The 14856-nt window shown below is 40.1% G+C and overlaps 1 protein-coding gene across 1 annotated transcript in view; it reads right to left on the bottom strand.

Annotated features, from left to right (window-relative positions):
• The window catches only part of DGKG (diacylglycerol kinase gamma), a 213458-nt gene that overhangs the window by 173044 nt on the left and 25558 nt on the right, over positions 1–14856 (bottom strand). The window contains exons 7-12 of the mRNA XM_074264238.1: positions 14539–14588; positions 13343–13417; positions 11589–11708; positions 3940–4057; positions 1003–1091; positions 315–431 (exon numbers count right to left, since the gene is read on the bottom strand). The gene's annotated coding sequence lies outside the window, so the exon portion shown is untranslated. The remainder of the gene's footprint in view (positions 1–314; positions 432–1002; positions 1092–3939; positions 4058–11588; positions 11709–13342; positions 13418–14538; positions 14589–14856) is intronic.

The following is a 14856-nucleotide window of genomic DNA, read 5'->3' as shown; positions in this document are numbered from 1 at the left end:
CAGGATTGATCCCTCTAACGTCTATTTCTGGATCTCCCTCAATACTGCCCTTGACTCTGCCTTCATGAAATCTCAGAAGTCTGGGATTGTAAAGGACCTCAGAGAACATGTACTCCAACTATATCCTAAAGGAATTTCCAAAAAACTAAACCTGCTAGTGGTTCTTTAGCTTTGTTTGAAGACATCCAGAATGGGGGAACTCTTATCTCTTGAGTCATTTCATACCATTACTGGACAGCTCTGTCTCTACTTCTATCCTTTTAAAAAACAAGCAAAATTTTAAATTACTACTTTCAGTCTAGGCAATAACTCACCGTGATCTGGCACCATACACAGTGGATTGAAACCCCTGGCTGGCAGCATTTGATGGCTTTGTTGCAAATGTCACAATTCAAAGAGTTACTCCCTTCCATCCAAACATGCTGCATTACCTGCATAAGGAATAGGAACAATAGTAGATAGAGTCAAATCAATGAGGGAAGAACCAGGGTTTGGATTGTCTCATTGTAACTGAATTAGAGAGTCTCAGGGCTGGAAAGCCTCTAGAGTTTCAGGGATTTTTGAGGCAAGTAAGTCCAGGGTCTCATTTATCTCCTACTAGGGGTTGGTTATAGAGTTAACAGTCTTCTAGTCCAAAGCTCAGACTGTTTTTCTCCATACTCTTATATCTAAATCTTCTTCCTTTTCCTTCTCCAGATAATACTATTCTGGAAAACTGCACTACAGTCTTGAGTCTGCATCAAGTCCTTTTCTTAAGGTTTGAAGAAATATAATGCCCAGCATCTGTAATAGCTTACTCCCCAGTCTCCCTTGAAAGGGGGCCAGAAATTTGAATGGAATTGGACATTTCATTGACATAGACAGCTCCCAAAGAGGAAACAATCAGCTAGATGCCTGCTGAGATCCCTTCCAATTTTATAATTCTATGATTCTGTGATAAAGAGGGATTGGAAAACTAAATCGAAACACCAGAACATCATGAGAGGCCATAACTTTACTCACCTCAGGATGTCTCCTGGATTTTGCATAAGTGCTGATGCATGGAGGGATTTTTTCATTTAAACAACTTGAATGGACTATATATTTACAAACTGAAAAGAGAAAAGGATACTACTGTAAATTTACCTAATAGTGGCACAAGACAGTCAACTGTCCTATTACTTTTGCAGTGCCTAGTGCCTCCACAGCCACAGGGTCATCAATTACAATTCAAAGCCAGGTGCAGGAAAATCTGTGACATTATTTGTTGATGACTAAAGCAACTATTGGTTTTTGACAGACTGAAACCATCCTTCTCAAAGCCCAGCCCTGTCCATGATGCCCCAGTCAAGCCATTGAGGGATCAGGGAAAGATATAGAAAAGGCATTTCCAGTGTGATAAGAGTGAACATCCCTGCTGTTCTGTCTCTTTCTCTTCTAATCATGCAACTCAGAAACAAGAAAACCTGGACTCAATAACAGAGGACTCATTGGGACTGAATTCAGATCCCACTTCCGCCACTTATTATTTGTGTGACTGGTGAAGCCTCAGCTTTTTCATTTATAAAATGAGGTGCCTGAACTAGACATTCCTAAAAGTCCCTTCCAGTTCTCAACTATGACTTTATAATTCCTTTAAACTTTCTTTTCCTCAACTATCCAAAGCGTGGGCTGGAGTAGATGGACTCTGATATCGTTTCCAGTTCTGACATTTGTATTCTATGATTCTGAATCAAGTCTGACCCTAAGGTAAGTCACACTGCCCATTGGCCCAGGCAACTCTCTGAGACTCTTAACCGTAGATCAGCTGCTGTCTTCAATTGGTAGAGGGCATTTCCATAATGAAAATCGTAAACCTAATCTTGACTTTCAAATCCCACTCCCCCAAACCAAATACCCCAGAAAAGGCTACAAGACCTCAAAGACATTAGAATGGGTCTAAATGAAATTGGGCTCCTGGTAAGGAATAAGGTTTATAAAAGTACTTTATAGGATCTGAGACACTCATAGTTTCCTTCTATAGACTGAGGCTGTGATGGACACTGAAGGCCACATTGGTGGGAAACTGGAGGCCACACCAGTGAGACACTGGATACTTCTTAGATATTTATTGATCAGAAGGTTGCTTTTTTCACTTTTAGGGAAGGCTTAATTATAATCATAAGATCATAAATTTAGAACAGGAAGAAACTTCATAGGTTTCTTTATTTTCCAAATTAAGAAACTGAAGCTCAGAGTGACCGTCATGGTAGATTCTCAGTAATGCTCGTGGGTAAATTGATTGTCTGAGGTCAAAACTACTAGTGTCTGAGGCAGGGTTTGAACCCAAGTCTTTCTGATTCTAATTCTCCACCCATCGCTCCACGCTGCCTTATTTTTACTTATATTTCTTGGCAAAAGTGGAAGCTATCACTCTACCAGAAACTCCTTACACTCTCTGCAGGAAGCGCCTCTATCCTATTTGGTCAAAGCTGAGTGCTTATGTTCCATATTCCAAAGGATCTAAGGGTGTTTTATCTAATCATGGGTATAAATCATCACTCAGTCAGCAAGAGGAGAGTTTTCAGAGTGTAGGCTTGTTCTGAATTAAATGAAAATGAGTTGCTATTGTTCAGTCCTTTGTTGGTCACCTCTGACTCTCTTTGACTTTCTTTGGGGTTTTCTTGGCAATTATACTGGAATGGCTTGTTATTTCTTTCTCCAGCTCATTTTGGAATCTGAAGCAGAGTGAAGTGACTAGTCCAGAGTCACATAGCTAGTAAATGTCTGAAGCTAGATTTGAACTCAGGAAGATTAAATTTTCTTGGCTCCAGGCTCACTGCATTATGTGCTATGGTTCCCCCTAGCTGCCCCAGATGGAAATGAAAGGAGAAGGCAAAGTGGAATAAAATGAGGATAAAAACATTGGCACATGGAAGGGAGATCCCCTTTCTTGGATATGAGAAGGAAAATATAAGGGAATAATCCACTTCTTGTAAAGAGGAGGGAGGAGTTTGGACTGGAGCATATTCCACGGAGCACACATGGTGATGGCCTTATCAGTGGATCTTTTTGGCAGTCTTGTGTCATCATTTGAGAGTCCATGGTGTAGTGAATAGGTGACCAGAATCAGAGCCCAAAAGACCTAGATTCAACTTTGCCTTTGACATTTACTTGCCCCATGACCCTCAGTGACCCAAGTTGGCTCAACACCCTACAATGCAGCACAGGTGGCAATCTGAGGAGTTTTCTCATTCAGAAATTCTTTACATAGATAAAATCACAGCCAAAAAGCATAAATTAAATGCCTACTATGTACCAGGACAGCGTAACCTAAGCCCAAAAGGCACAAAGACAAAAGTGAAATCGTTCATGCCCTCAAGGGGCTTCTATTTTAACTTGATTTCTTGATACAATGCTTGCTCAGCAAGGAGTAATTTGAGTTGTCACATGTTTCAGGAATTTAATTGAGGTCCCCTCCATTGATAGAGAATACAGGCTCTGGATTCTGGATTTAAGGTAACTATTAATGGTTTCTGTGATCAAGATAGTCATCACTCTATGGTCACATAGTGAAGTTCTTTGAACTTAACTAGACTATTAATAATATTAATATTATTATTATAATATTGTATTATAATTATAATAGGTCTTCAGATAATATAATGCAGTCCATCATCAGGTCCATCTCAGTGGTAGCTAAGAAAGCTTGCAGCCTGGGGACACCGTGGTGTCACATTGAAGAGGGCTTTAGGGCACAGAAGAGAGCTTTAGTGGAATACTTCCCATAAGGAGATGGCACTGTGATCACTTGACAACTGACTTTCAAAATAGCAGCTCCCATGTCAGTTGTGACCACCTTCATTGCCATTGTAAAGGTACAGTCTGTCTAAGAGGCTATTTGGTGAGTACCCAGATATCCTTTGGAACCTCCAAAGATCTGAATAGGGGAGACAAACAGAAGAGGTAGCCTGGACTCACATGAACAACACAGGGCCTGTTTCCGCATTCCTGTCAGCATTATGTGGCAAAAATGGCAGAAGGCTGGCTTTTTGAAATACTTTAGCTTCCAAGAGTGTTGGCCATCTTCATTCACATTCTACAGATACAAATAAATACAGACATGGATGAAACATCAGAAAAAGATGCCTCAAAAAGAGAAGAGCAATTGTCTCCATCCTCTGTCTCCTACTTTCTTCTTTGTCCCCTCCCTCTTACAAGACGCTCTTTACAGTTTTTAGAAATGCAACAACAGGGCAGAGATGTCACCCTCCTGGCAATGTCTATCTATTTTCAGTGGAAAGAAGGCTGGATTTATGATAAGAAGTCATCAGTTAAATCCTGGCTATGCCACTTGTAACTTTTTGAGTGTTCGTCCTGCAGTTCTCTCAGTTTTTCATCTTTAAAAGGAATAGTCCCTTTTAAGATCCCTTCTAGTTTTAAACTTCCAATTTTATATACTATTACCTGGCAGTGTGAACAAAGGGGAATGAGGGATTTATCATCCTTTATTACTTAGTTTTAACTATCTCCTTACTCACAGTCTGGAGAATCAGTATAACATGGGACAGAACAAAATGGCGACCACATGGGCTGATGAAATCTTAGACTACATTAAGAGAGGGACAATGTCCAGAACAACGAAAATGATAATTCCACTCTATTCTCAACAGACCACATCTGAATGTTGAAAATTAGTCTCAGTTAAGGGATACAGCACAAATAATTACAATACAATATAGAACATGGCAATGAATAAATTAGATAGATATAAAGTACTAGTTGAGGTCCAAAGAAAGATAGATTTGTTTCTAAGATGAGACAGGGTAAAAGCTTGGAGGTGAGAGGGTAATTAATATTGGGTTTTTATTTAAGTGCTAATATTTCTCCGTGATCCATTCTTTTCCTCATTTTGATCGACCCTACATCTGGAGGACAGACGTTTCTGAAGAGCTTGATTAAGGTGTTTAGTGCCAGCCCCCAAGGCATCTGCTTACCAGCCTGGGCCAACCCCTTGTTTCTGTTTACCCAGTAAGTAGAAGCCAGTTTGAGCTAAACTCTACCCTGGGGATGACTCATGTCCTTGCTTTCTAACCTGATTTGGGGTAACTTGGTCTCCAAAAGAAAAGCCAAAGCCAGGGGAAATCTAATTGTGCAAAATTGCTGGAGACAGTTGTCTTTCAGGAGGCTATTGGAATTCCTTCAGTTGGAATCAGCCACAGCTAAAGTCCAACCCATCCCCGAATCAGAGTTGTTTTACCTTTGTGGGCTGTGGGGGAAGGTCCCAGTGATGTGCTGTCAGATTGTTCAGCAGGAAAGCACTACATGATTTAAAGTGCCCCGTGACCTTCAGAAGGGGTCCTGGGGAACCTAGAACCCCCAGTAACCTCAATTTATTGGTTAGTATTAACCTAATAAATTGATTACATCATACTTAGAACTTTTTCTATCAGAATTTCATTTGCCACAGAGCAAATGTGGAGGAACACAAGTGGAATTGGGTATTATATTTTGGAATGCCACAGTTTAGGAAAGTTTAAGAGAATATATAGGTGAGGGGGACCTGAAGAGGACAATTAGAAAAGTGAACATCTTCGAGACCTTCCCTTTTTAAAAGATTAGTTGGAGAAGCCTTAAAAAGGAATGGAAGAAGAAGACTTAAGAAGGGCAAATGACGGGCACCTTTAACATATTTGAAGACTTGTTAGTCAAAGACTTGACTGGCTAAAGATTAGACTTGATCTGCTTGGCTCCCAAAGAGAGAACTAAGGGTGGATGAGTAAGGAAATGCAGAAGAATCATATAAACACTTTTTTTAAAAGCTAGATTTGTCCCTAAATGCTATAGGCCCCACCTCAAGAGGCTGCCCCCTCACTAGGAGATTTCTAGCAAAAACTGGAACATCGCTTGTTGACAGATACATATTTGAGATCCCTCCATCAGAAGGTGAGTTCTCAAGGACAGGGACTGTCTTTTGCTTCTTTTTGTATTTCCAATGTTTAGAACAGTGTCTGGCACACAGTAGGTGCTTTATATGATGGATTGATTCTACAACACGGGCTCTTGAGTGAAAAAACTAGTAGAACTTAGGTATTGTGAATTCAAATTGAGATGACCCAATATCTCTGGATAAACTATAATATAAAGGAAATGAATGGCTATCAGTAAAGAAATGGGAAGGATTTAGCCATTATGAATTCTAGGCACCAAATATAGTTGACCATTTCAACAGTTCTTACTGGAAGCAAGGGAAATATCCCCTGTTCTTTACTCTCTGTGAGATTTTAGGGAAGTAATCTAAATTCTTAGGATCTCAGCTTCTACATCATAAAATGAGAAGGTTGGACCAGTCTCTCAGGTGCCATGATCCCATCATCTTTCCTCCGTCTCTTTGGATCAGTTTCCTCATTTATAAAAATAAAGGATTTTCACTAAATCAAGGGTTCTTAATCTTTTTGTGTCATAGACCCCAGACTGTAAGCTCTATGAAGGCAAAAACCAAGTCTTATGTTACCTTTTCCATTCGATTCAATTCAATTTCTTTCCTTTCAACATGTATTATTACCCCATCACAAACAGGGGCATCTAGTTGGTCCCACAGTGCACAGAACACTCTGCCTGGAGTAGGCTGATTCATCTTCCTGAGTTCAAATCTGACCTCAGGTACTTACCAGCTGTGTGGTTCTAGGAGAGTAAAGAACTCTGTTTACCTCAGTTTCCTTATCTGCAAAATGAGCTGGAGAAGGAGATAGCAAACACTCGAATATCTTTGCCAAGAAAACCCCAAATGGGATCACAGAGAGTAAGAACCAACTGAAAATGACTTCCTAGGAAAAATGACAAACAATCCTTGTCTTCAGAGAGCTTTCATTCATGTAAGCGCCTCTCCCTGCCCATTCCTGGCACACTGCTGTGCATGTTGCCATTTATTATTAATAACAATATTAATTAATGTTCATGGAACTGAATGGCTTTGAAATCCCATGTAGTGAGGTAGGGGGACATTTTTCTGGGCAGGAATCCACATTCCTTTCCATTATTATTGAGAAATCACCCCCAAAGCCATTGTGATGATTAATTCAGGCACTGAACTTGAGATTTTATTTACAAAAGTGGAAAAAAACGTTGTTTTTTTCCAGGTATGTGAAGTGAATGAATTGTGGTTTCACTACAGGCTCCTGAAGGCTCCTTATTTGTAAGTTGGTTTAATCCACATGGAGCTTAAGTGATTAGTCCAAATTTACTCAGAACATTCTCTGTATCCACTAATAGCTCTTGTCATCTCCTGGCCATATTTCCATGTTCAGTTGTTTCAATCATGTCTAATTCTTCCTGATCCCATTTGGGCTTTTTCTTGGCAAAGCCAATGGAGTGGTTGGCCATTTCCTTCTCCAGCTCGTTTTACAAATGAAGAAATGAAGGCAAATAGGGTGAAGTGACTTGCCCAGGGCCACCCATCTAATAAGTGTCTGAAGCCACATTGGAACTCAAGAGTCTTCTGGCACTCTGTGCACTATGCTTCAAAGAAAGACTGTAGTATTCTACAAAGACTGATGGATTATGTATTCTGGGCTCTAGTAACTCATGCATGGTATGGTGGGTCCTGGAATTGGGGTATTTGGGTTCAAATGTCACCCCTATCACCTGTGCAACCAGGGGCAAGTTGTTTCATCTCCCAGTTTTTTGTAATGTTGTAAAATGAAAGATTGGTCTAAAATCCCTTTGGGGTGGACAAGGGGGTAGAAAAAGGTAGGGGCACAGTGGATAAAGCACTGGCCTTGAAGTCAGATGGAACTGAGTTCAAGTTCATCCTCAAAAACTTGATACTATGTGACTCTGGTCAAGTCACTTAACTCTGTCTTGGAATAAACACGTGAATAAATTCCTTTTATTTGTAGATCTATGCTCCTCTAATACGTATACAATTATTTTGAGATTATATAACATAATCCCCAAATGAATTATATCCAATCCTAAAGTCACTTCACTTCCTTGGGCCTCAGTTTCCTCATCTGTAAATTAGGGAGTTGGACTGAATGACTTCTAAGGTCTTTCCTAGATCTATGAGTCTATATTTTTTATTTTATCCTCAAAATCATAAGATTTTTTTACTTGCTAATGTAAGGGAAAAGGGCATTCAACCCTCTCCCTACCTCTCATGGGAAGTGATTCCCAATAACCCAGATGGAATCCATAACCAGAAGAGAAGGGAGCACCAAGGGTGAAGTTACTCCCTTTTAAGCATCGCCAAGGTCATAAAATCCATAGCAATATAGGAGGATCTCAAAGGCCACCTAATCCAAAATTCTCATTTTATAGATGAGAAAACTGAGACTCATGGAGAAGAGGTGATTCAGTTCTGGTTCCCTGCATGGACCACAAGTTTTCTCCTCCTCCAGACCACCCTCAGTTTTGGATACAGTCTAGGACACAGTGTTATAAAATTAGAGCTGGAAGGAACCTGGTCTGGAATCCAGGTTCCAAGATTCATGGGACAGAAATTGTATCATTTGAGATGACATGGTTAGGTTAAGGGTGGATTGAGTATGTGGGACAATACCCTACACCAACAAAATCACCCATTTATTGATCTATTAAAGGAGGGTTATAGAATCATAGATTTGGAGAAGGAAGGAACCTTGGAGTTCATCCTGTCCTCATTTAATAGATAATGAAAACAGATGATGAAATTGAAACTATTTCCACTCATATGAAAGTGTTCCAAATCACTATTGATCAGAGAAATGCAAATGAAGACAACTCTGAGATATTACTACACACCTGTCAGATTGGCTAAGATGACAGGAACAAATAATGATGAATGTTGGAGGGGCTGTGGGGAAACTGGGACACTGATGCATTGTTGGTGGAGTTGTGAAAGAATCCAGCCATTCTGGAGAGCAATTTGGAATTATGCCCAAAAAGTTATCAAACTGTGCATACCCTTTGACCCAGCAGTGCTACTACTGGGCTTATATCCCAAAGGAATACTAAAGGAGGGAAAGGGACCTGTATGTGCCAAAATGTTTGTGGCAGCCCCTTTTTGTAGTGGCTAGAAACTGGAAGATGAATGGATGTCCATCAGTTGGAGAATGGTTGGGTAAATTATGGTATATGAATGTTATGGAATATTATTGTTCTGTAAGAAATGACCAACAGGAGGAATACAGAGAGGCTTGGAGAGACTTACATCAACTGATGCTGAGTGAAACGAGCAGAACCAGGAGATCATTATACACTTCAACAATGATAATGTATGAGGATGTATTCTGATGGAAGTGGAAATCTTCAACAAAGAGAAGATCTAATCCAATTCCAATTGACCAATGATGGACAGAATCAGCTACACCCAGAGCAGGGACACTGGGAAATGAGTGTAAACTGTGAGCATTTTTTTTTGTTTTTCTCCCCAGTTATTTTTACCTTCCGAATCCAATTCTTCCTTTGCAACAACAACAACAACAAAATTCGGTTCTGCACATATATATTGTACCTAGGATATACTATATTTAATATGTACGGGAATGCCTGCCATCTAGGGGAGGGAGGTGGAGGGAAGAAGGGGAAAAACTCGGAACAGAAGGGAGTACAAGGGATAATGTTGTGAAAAAAATTATCTATGCATATGTACTGTCAAAAAAAAAAGTTATAATTATAAAATAAAAAAAAAACAGATAAAGAAAGTGAGACCCAGAGAAAAGAATAAGTTAATTCTTTTCTCTGGGTCTCACTTTCTTTATCTGTTTTTTTTTTTGGTCAAGTTAGACCAAAGAGACACAAAGTGTAAATATAGTAAAAGTAAGCCAGATTTTCTGGCTCCCAATCATTACTGTTTACACTAAACCATATTACCTTAGGGTTTTTTAAATCCTAAAGTAAAGCAATAGGATTGCTAATCTAAAAAATGATGTTTTCTCCCAAAAAGATGCCTCTTAAAAAAGATCCTGTGAACACCTTATTTAGTTCAGCTTCATAAATAGGTATGTCCATTTCTGAGTGTTAAGAAACTGGATGGCCATTTTCTCCAAATTTGGAGGATGACTTGTTGAGATAAGTGAGTCAGGAACTTTCTGTAAGACTGTCCTATGTCTCCCTAATCATGAGGTGATCAGAGCTACAAATTCCCCCAGCTGCCAAAAGGTTTTGTTACCTGTTAACAGAGGAAAGAGAAATTGGTCTATTGTGGTTTTGAAAAAAAATCTCAGAGAAAATACAGGCTATGGGGGAATTACATTTAGACACTTTTGGGTCTAAAGCTAACTTCAAGAATATGATGATGACAGGGGCAAGAATACAGGCTCCTTCTGCTATTAATTATATGTGTCGCTGTAAGAAAGTCCTTTTACCACTTTAGGTTTAAATTTTCTTCTCTGTAAAATATAGAAATTAAACTATAGATATAGTTATCAATAGTTATAGATATAGATATATATTAGACAAAGATATAGATGTAAACTATAGATATAAATAGAAGAATATAAACTAAGATGAAAGATAATGATCATTTTCCTTTCATCTTATGATTCCAAGAAAAGAAATAAAAATTTCCCTTTCATCTTACACTTCTGAGATTGACTGAAGCAAAGGAAGGCAGCCTGATGCATCAGTCAGCCCCAATTCATTCAGACAAGGACACTTGTCACAGGACAAGATTTGGCTGCAAGATTCTCCAGGACGTGGGATCCATGTAGAAGGCCTTGACCTCAACCTGCTGATCTGAATGATGAATATGGACAGGTGGTAAATAAGCTTCCAATTCAGATCATGGCATAAAAAATGATTTTTCCAGTTCAATTCTATTCAGTGACATTTGGGAAGCCATGAAGAGCTGAAGGAAGCGGGAGAAAGTGCTGACTGATGAGAAATTCAGAGGACTTGCATTTGAAACCCATTTATTTGATCTTGACCAAGTTATATAATTCCTCTGAGACTCAGTTTCCTCATTTGTAAAATAAAATGACTTTTAAGGTCCCTTCCAGATCCAGTTCTATAACACTGTGTCCTGGAGTGTATCCAGAGCATAGGATGGTCAAGATGGGAAGAGAGGTTACGGTCCATGAACCTCTTTAAAAGGTAAACTCCTTGAGGGTGGGGAATGTTTTCCTTTTGCATCTGAATCTCCAATGTTTAACACACATGTTGCAAAATAACTAATTCATGTCATCTGAGAAAGGAATTCAGAATGAAATGAAGAAAAGGTCCAGGCAGACAAAGTATTTGTTTCTAAGCATTTGAAAGGCTTTCATGGGGGTGGGAGGGGAAGATTAGAAATGTTCTTTTTTGGACTCAGAAGACAGAATCAGATTGGAAGATGCAAAGAGGCAAATGGAGACACTGACAAAAAAATGACAACAGTTTCCTGAATAATAAGACTTATTGGAAAAGGGAATGGACTGCTTCAGTAGCTATTGGGATACCCCTAAATGGAGACCTTTCAATGGCGGTTCACTGGTTATTTGGGAGGGAGAGATTCCTGTCCAGATAAAAGTTGCCCCAGTTGACCTTGGAGGTTACTTCCAGTTTTAAAGCTCAATGACTCTGTAAACAGGGTTTTTTCTTCATTTTCATGACAATTTACAAGTGTTCTCTGAACCCCGGCCTCATGGAGCCCAGCTTGCTTTGCTACTTACTGTTTCCATCCCTAGTAGGACCAGTATTGGAATGGTCGTCATTCCTCCATGAATCCACTCTTTTAAGGTCACAATACCATCCTGGTTAATATCAATCTCTTTCATCAGGTTCTTCAAGATCTGCCAGGAAGCAAAGGAGAAAGTGTTGGATGGGTAGGAATCAACTCCCTTCCTTTGCCTTCTTTTTTCTTTTTCTTTTTGGCTGTCTTTCTCCTCTATTTTCTCTGCCATATACTATGAGAGATTGCTATTGGTCTTGATTTATCCCTCTTTTATCCACCAGAATAAGAGGCTGCTGACCTAATTCCAATGAACTCTCTGGGGCTCACAAAGAGAGTTCTTGCTTCCCAGTCTCCTCTCCCTGCACACAGTATCAGGCCTGGAGTCAGGAAGACTTTTCTCCCTGAGGTCAAATCTGGCCTCAGACACTAGCTGTGAAATCCTGGAAATGTCATTTAAGGTTTTTGCCTCAGCTTCCTCATCTGTAAAATAAACTGGAGGAGGAAATGGCGAGCCACTCCAGTATCTATGCTAAGAAAAACTCAATGGAATCATAGAGAATCATACATGACTAAAAACTATGGTCACTGATGTTCCGATATTCACATTTTCCCTCCTTTAGATAATTGGATGACTCACGGGTTTAATCCTTCTCAAGAATACAAATGCCCAATGGCATGACACCTACTTTCATCTTGCTGACTGTAACATTCCTCCCAGAGAACTGGGCCTCGGTTCACCTCAGTTCAAGTCAACACAAATCTTTTAAGCGCCCATTGTGGGGGTCGCCATGATTCAAGTGCTGGGTAGGGCAGGGCGAAGCAGAACAAAGCAAAGCAACCTTTGCCCTGAAAGGAGAGGCCAGTGGAAAAGCTAAGAAGAGGATATTTAGATTATGATCCAATGTTGTTTGTTATTCGTTCTTGAAAAGTCTTGAAAAAGATTTGAAAAGTCTTCCATGACATCAGGAAGCTAGTAAGATTTTAGCTGAATTATTTCTGGAAATGAGTTAAAACCAATGGCTTGAGGAATTTTTAAGTCCCTTTCTCTTCGGTGCAATGTTTCTGTGTTTTGTGGACGTGAGTTTTCTTACATTTGCCTCATTTATAAGTACTGTTTCTGAGTGATATTGCTCTCTTGGCCATTTCACACACAAGACCCTCCATTTCAGGATTTGGGGTATTTTCTCCAACAGTCCCTCAACACACCCTCCTTCCTTATCACTATTTCCTGACTTCTCCAGCTTCCTGTAAGTCTCCCCTCCTGTAAAAATCCTGAGTCTTAGTCCTTGTACTGAGACTGCTCCCAATCAATTCTTTCTACAGCTTGTTGTCTTCCTTATTAACTTGTGGGCTACTTGAGGAAAGAGACTAGTTTTTAAAGCCTTTCTTTTTATCCCTAACACTTAGTATGATATCTGGTATATAGTAGGTCCTTAATAAATGCTAGTGGACTATTTCATAGCCTGAGTCTTCTCCCCTATTGACATAGAATAGGACCCCTGATGAAGCAAGCCAAATCCCAGAGAAGGTGCCAATCGACATTCGTGAAGGGCATTTTTCATCTGGGAGTTTTCTCTATCAGTGAAGTCACCAACCTAGTCTTCACCTCTTTATTAACCCTAACCCTCGCCTATGAAGGAGCAGAAGTAATCTAGAGTCTCTGGGGGCTGGAAAAAAGTCATTGCCCCACAGCCAAGACAGAGATGGGTATTCTTGAATTGTCCAGGCTGGTCATCGGGGCCCATCACTTACAGGCTTAAGCTCTGTGCAGTCCCATTTCAGATATTGAGCCACATGCACCATCTCGTTGAGAATTTGCTCCAGCTCCTATGGGGAAACAACAAGGAACAAGACAGAACCGGGAAGATGGAGTGAGAAAAGAGTGGAAGGAGAGAGTGCTTGGGGGGGGTATATTTGCTCTGGTGAAATATAGGGACGAATTCCACCTCAGATCCTTATTGTCATTTAACTTCTCTGAGCCTTCATTTCATCTGTAACTGTAGGGGTGGATTCAATGAGGTCATTTCTTGCTTCTTGATCCTATGATCCTATGTTGAATTTTCATTAGGAAAGCCCAGAATTGGTCTATTCTCCATTTCCATTATTTTTGCCCTAAACTCAAGTGTCAAGAAGTTCTAAGAACCAGAACATCTAGTTATGGGATCAAAGATTCGGGGCTGGAAGGGGCTTTAGAAGCCTTTCATTTTAAAGAAGAGGAAACTGAGATCTAGAGAGGTTAATTAACTTGCCCACAGTCACCCAGATTATTACATAGTAGAGCTGAAATTTGAACCCAGGTCCTCTGAGCATATGTCCTGCCCCACATCAGTGCATTCTTACATGGTGGCAGCAAACACCTGAAACGTTGACATTTTACCCCCTAGGGAACAGTCTGTCTTCCTTTTGTCTCTTCTCATTCTAAGTATATCAAGATGAGACTATCTCCTTTATTTGTTCAACAACCACAAGTCTAGGATTGCCTATTTACTATCTGTATTACATTGGGTAAGCCATTTACTATCCCAGCATCCTCTTCTGGAAAATGGATTTATGACTCCTATTTCTAGATACATGCTTTGGTGACTCTGGGAGGACCATCATGCTGATTCTATTTTGCCCATCAGCTGTCAAGGTTCCCCCATATTCTTTTCTTAATGGATTAATAAATATTTGCACTAACTTAGCTTCAGAATTTTTGTGAAGCTGCCCTGCCCCTCCCTAAGGCTCATTGATTTGTAGAGCACCAAATGGAGGAGAGCATCCTGGTTGCATCGGGACAGTCTTGGATATTATTCTCAATAAAGAACCTCAAGAAGATGATTTGGGAGGCTATTAGGTTGTAGCTCAGCCCAGAATTCTTTAGTTCCCCACTAAAATGAAATGAATTTTTGAGGTTCTAGACCAATGCCCAGCAAACAGCAGAAATGTTTAGAAAAAAAGCAACTTACGTTACTATCCAGATAACCATTGCCATCCGTGTCATACAGGCGAAACATGACTGTAAGAAACAGGAGAGGATGTGAGATGAGATGTGATTCCTCACATATGGCAGGATCCAGGTAAGCTCCAAGCATCTCATGCTGAAAAGTGCTTAGCTTTCCTTAGGAGATACACCTGACTCTCAGGGCTATGGACCTTCTCAAGGAAACCTCACTCAGATCAGTTTTGAGTGTAGAACTGGGGACCACAAACAGAACTAGCACAAAGCACAAAGCAGGCCGGGTAACTTCTCATAATCAGAAGCTACCAGGGAATGTGAAGTGGGG

This window comes from Sminthopsis crassicaudata, chromosome 4, assembly GCF_048593235.1.
Source record: "Sminthopsis crassicaudata isolate SCR6 chromosome 4, ASM4859323v1, whole genome shotgun sequence".
NCBI lineage: Eukaryota > Metazoa > Chordata > Mammalia > Dasyuromorphia > Dasyuridae > Sminthopsis > Sminthopsis crassicaudata.
This window is presented reverse-complemented; position numbering and strand designations above follow the sequence as displayed.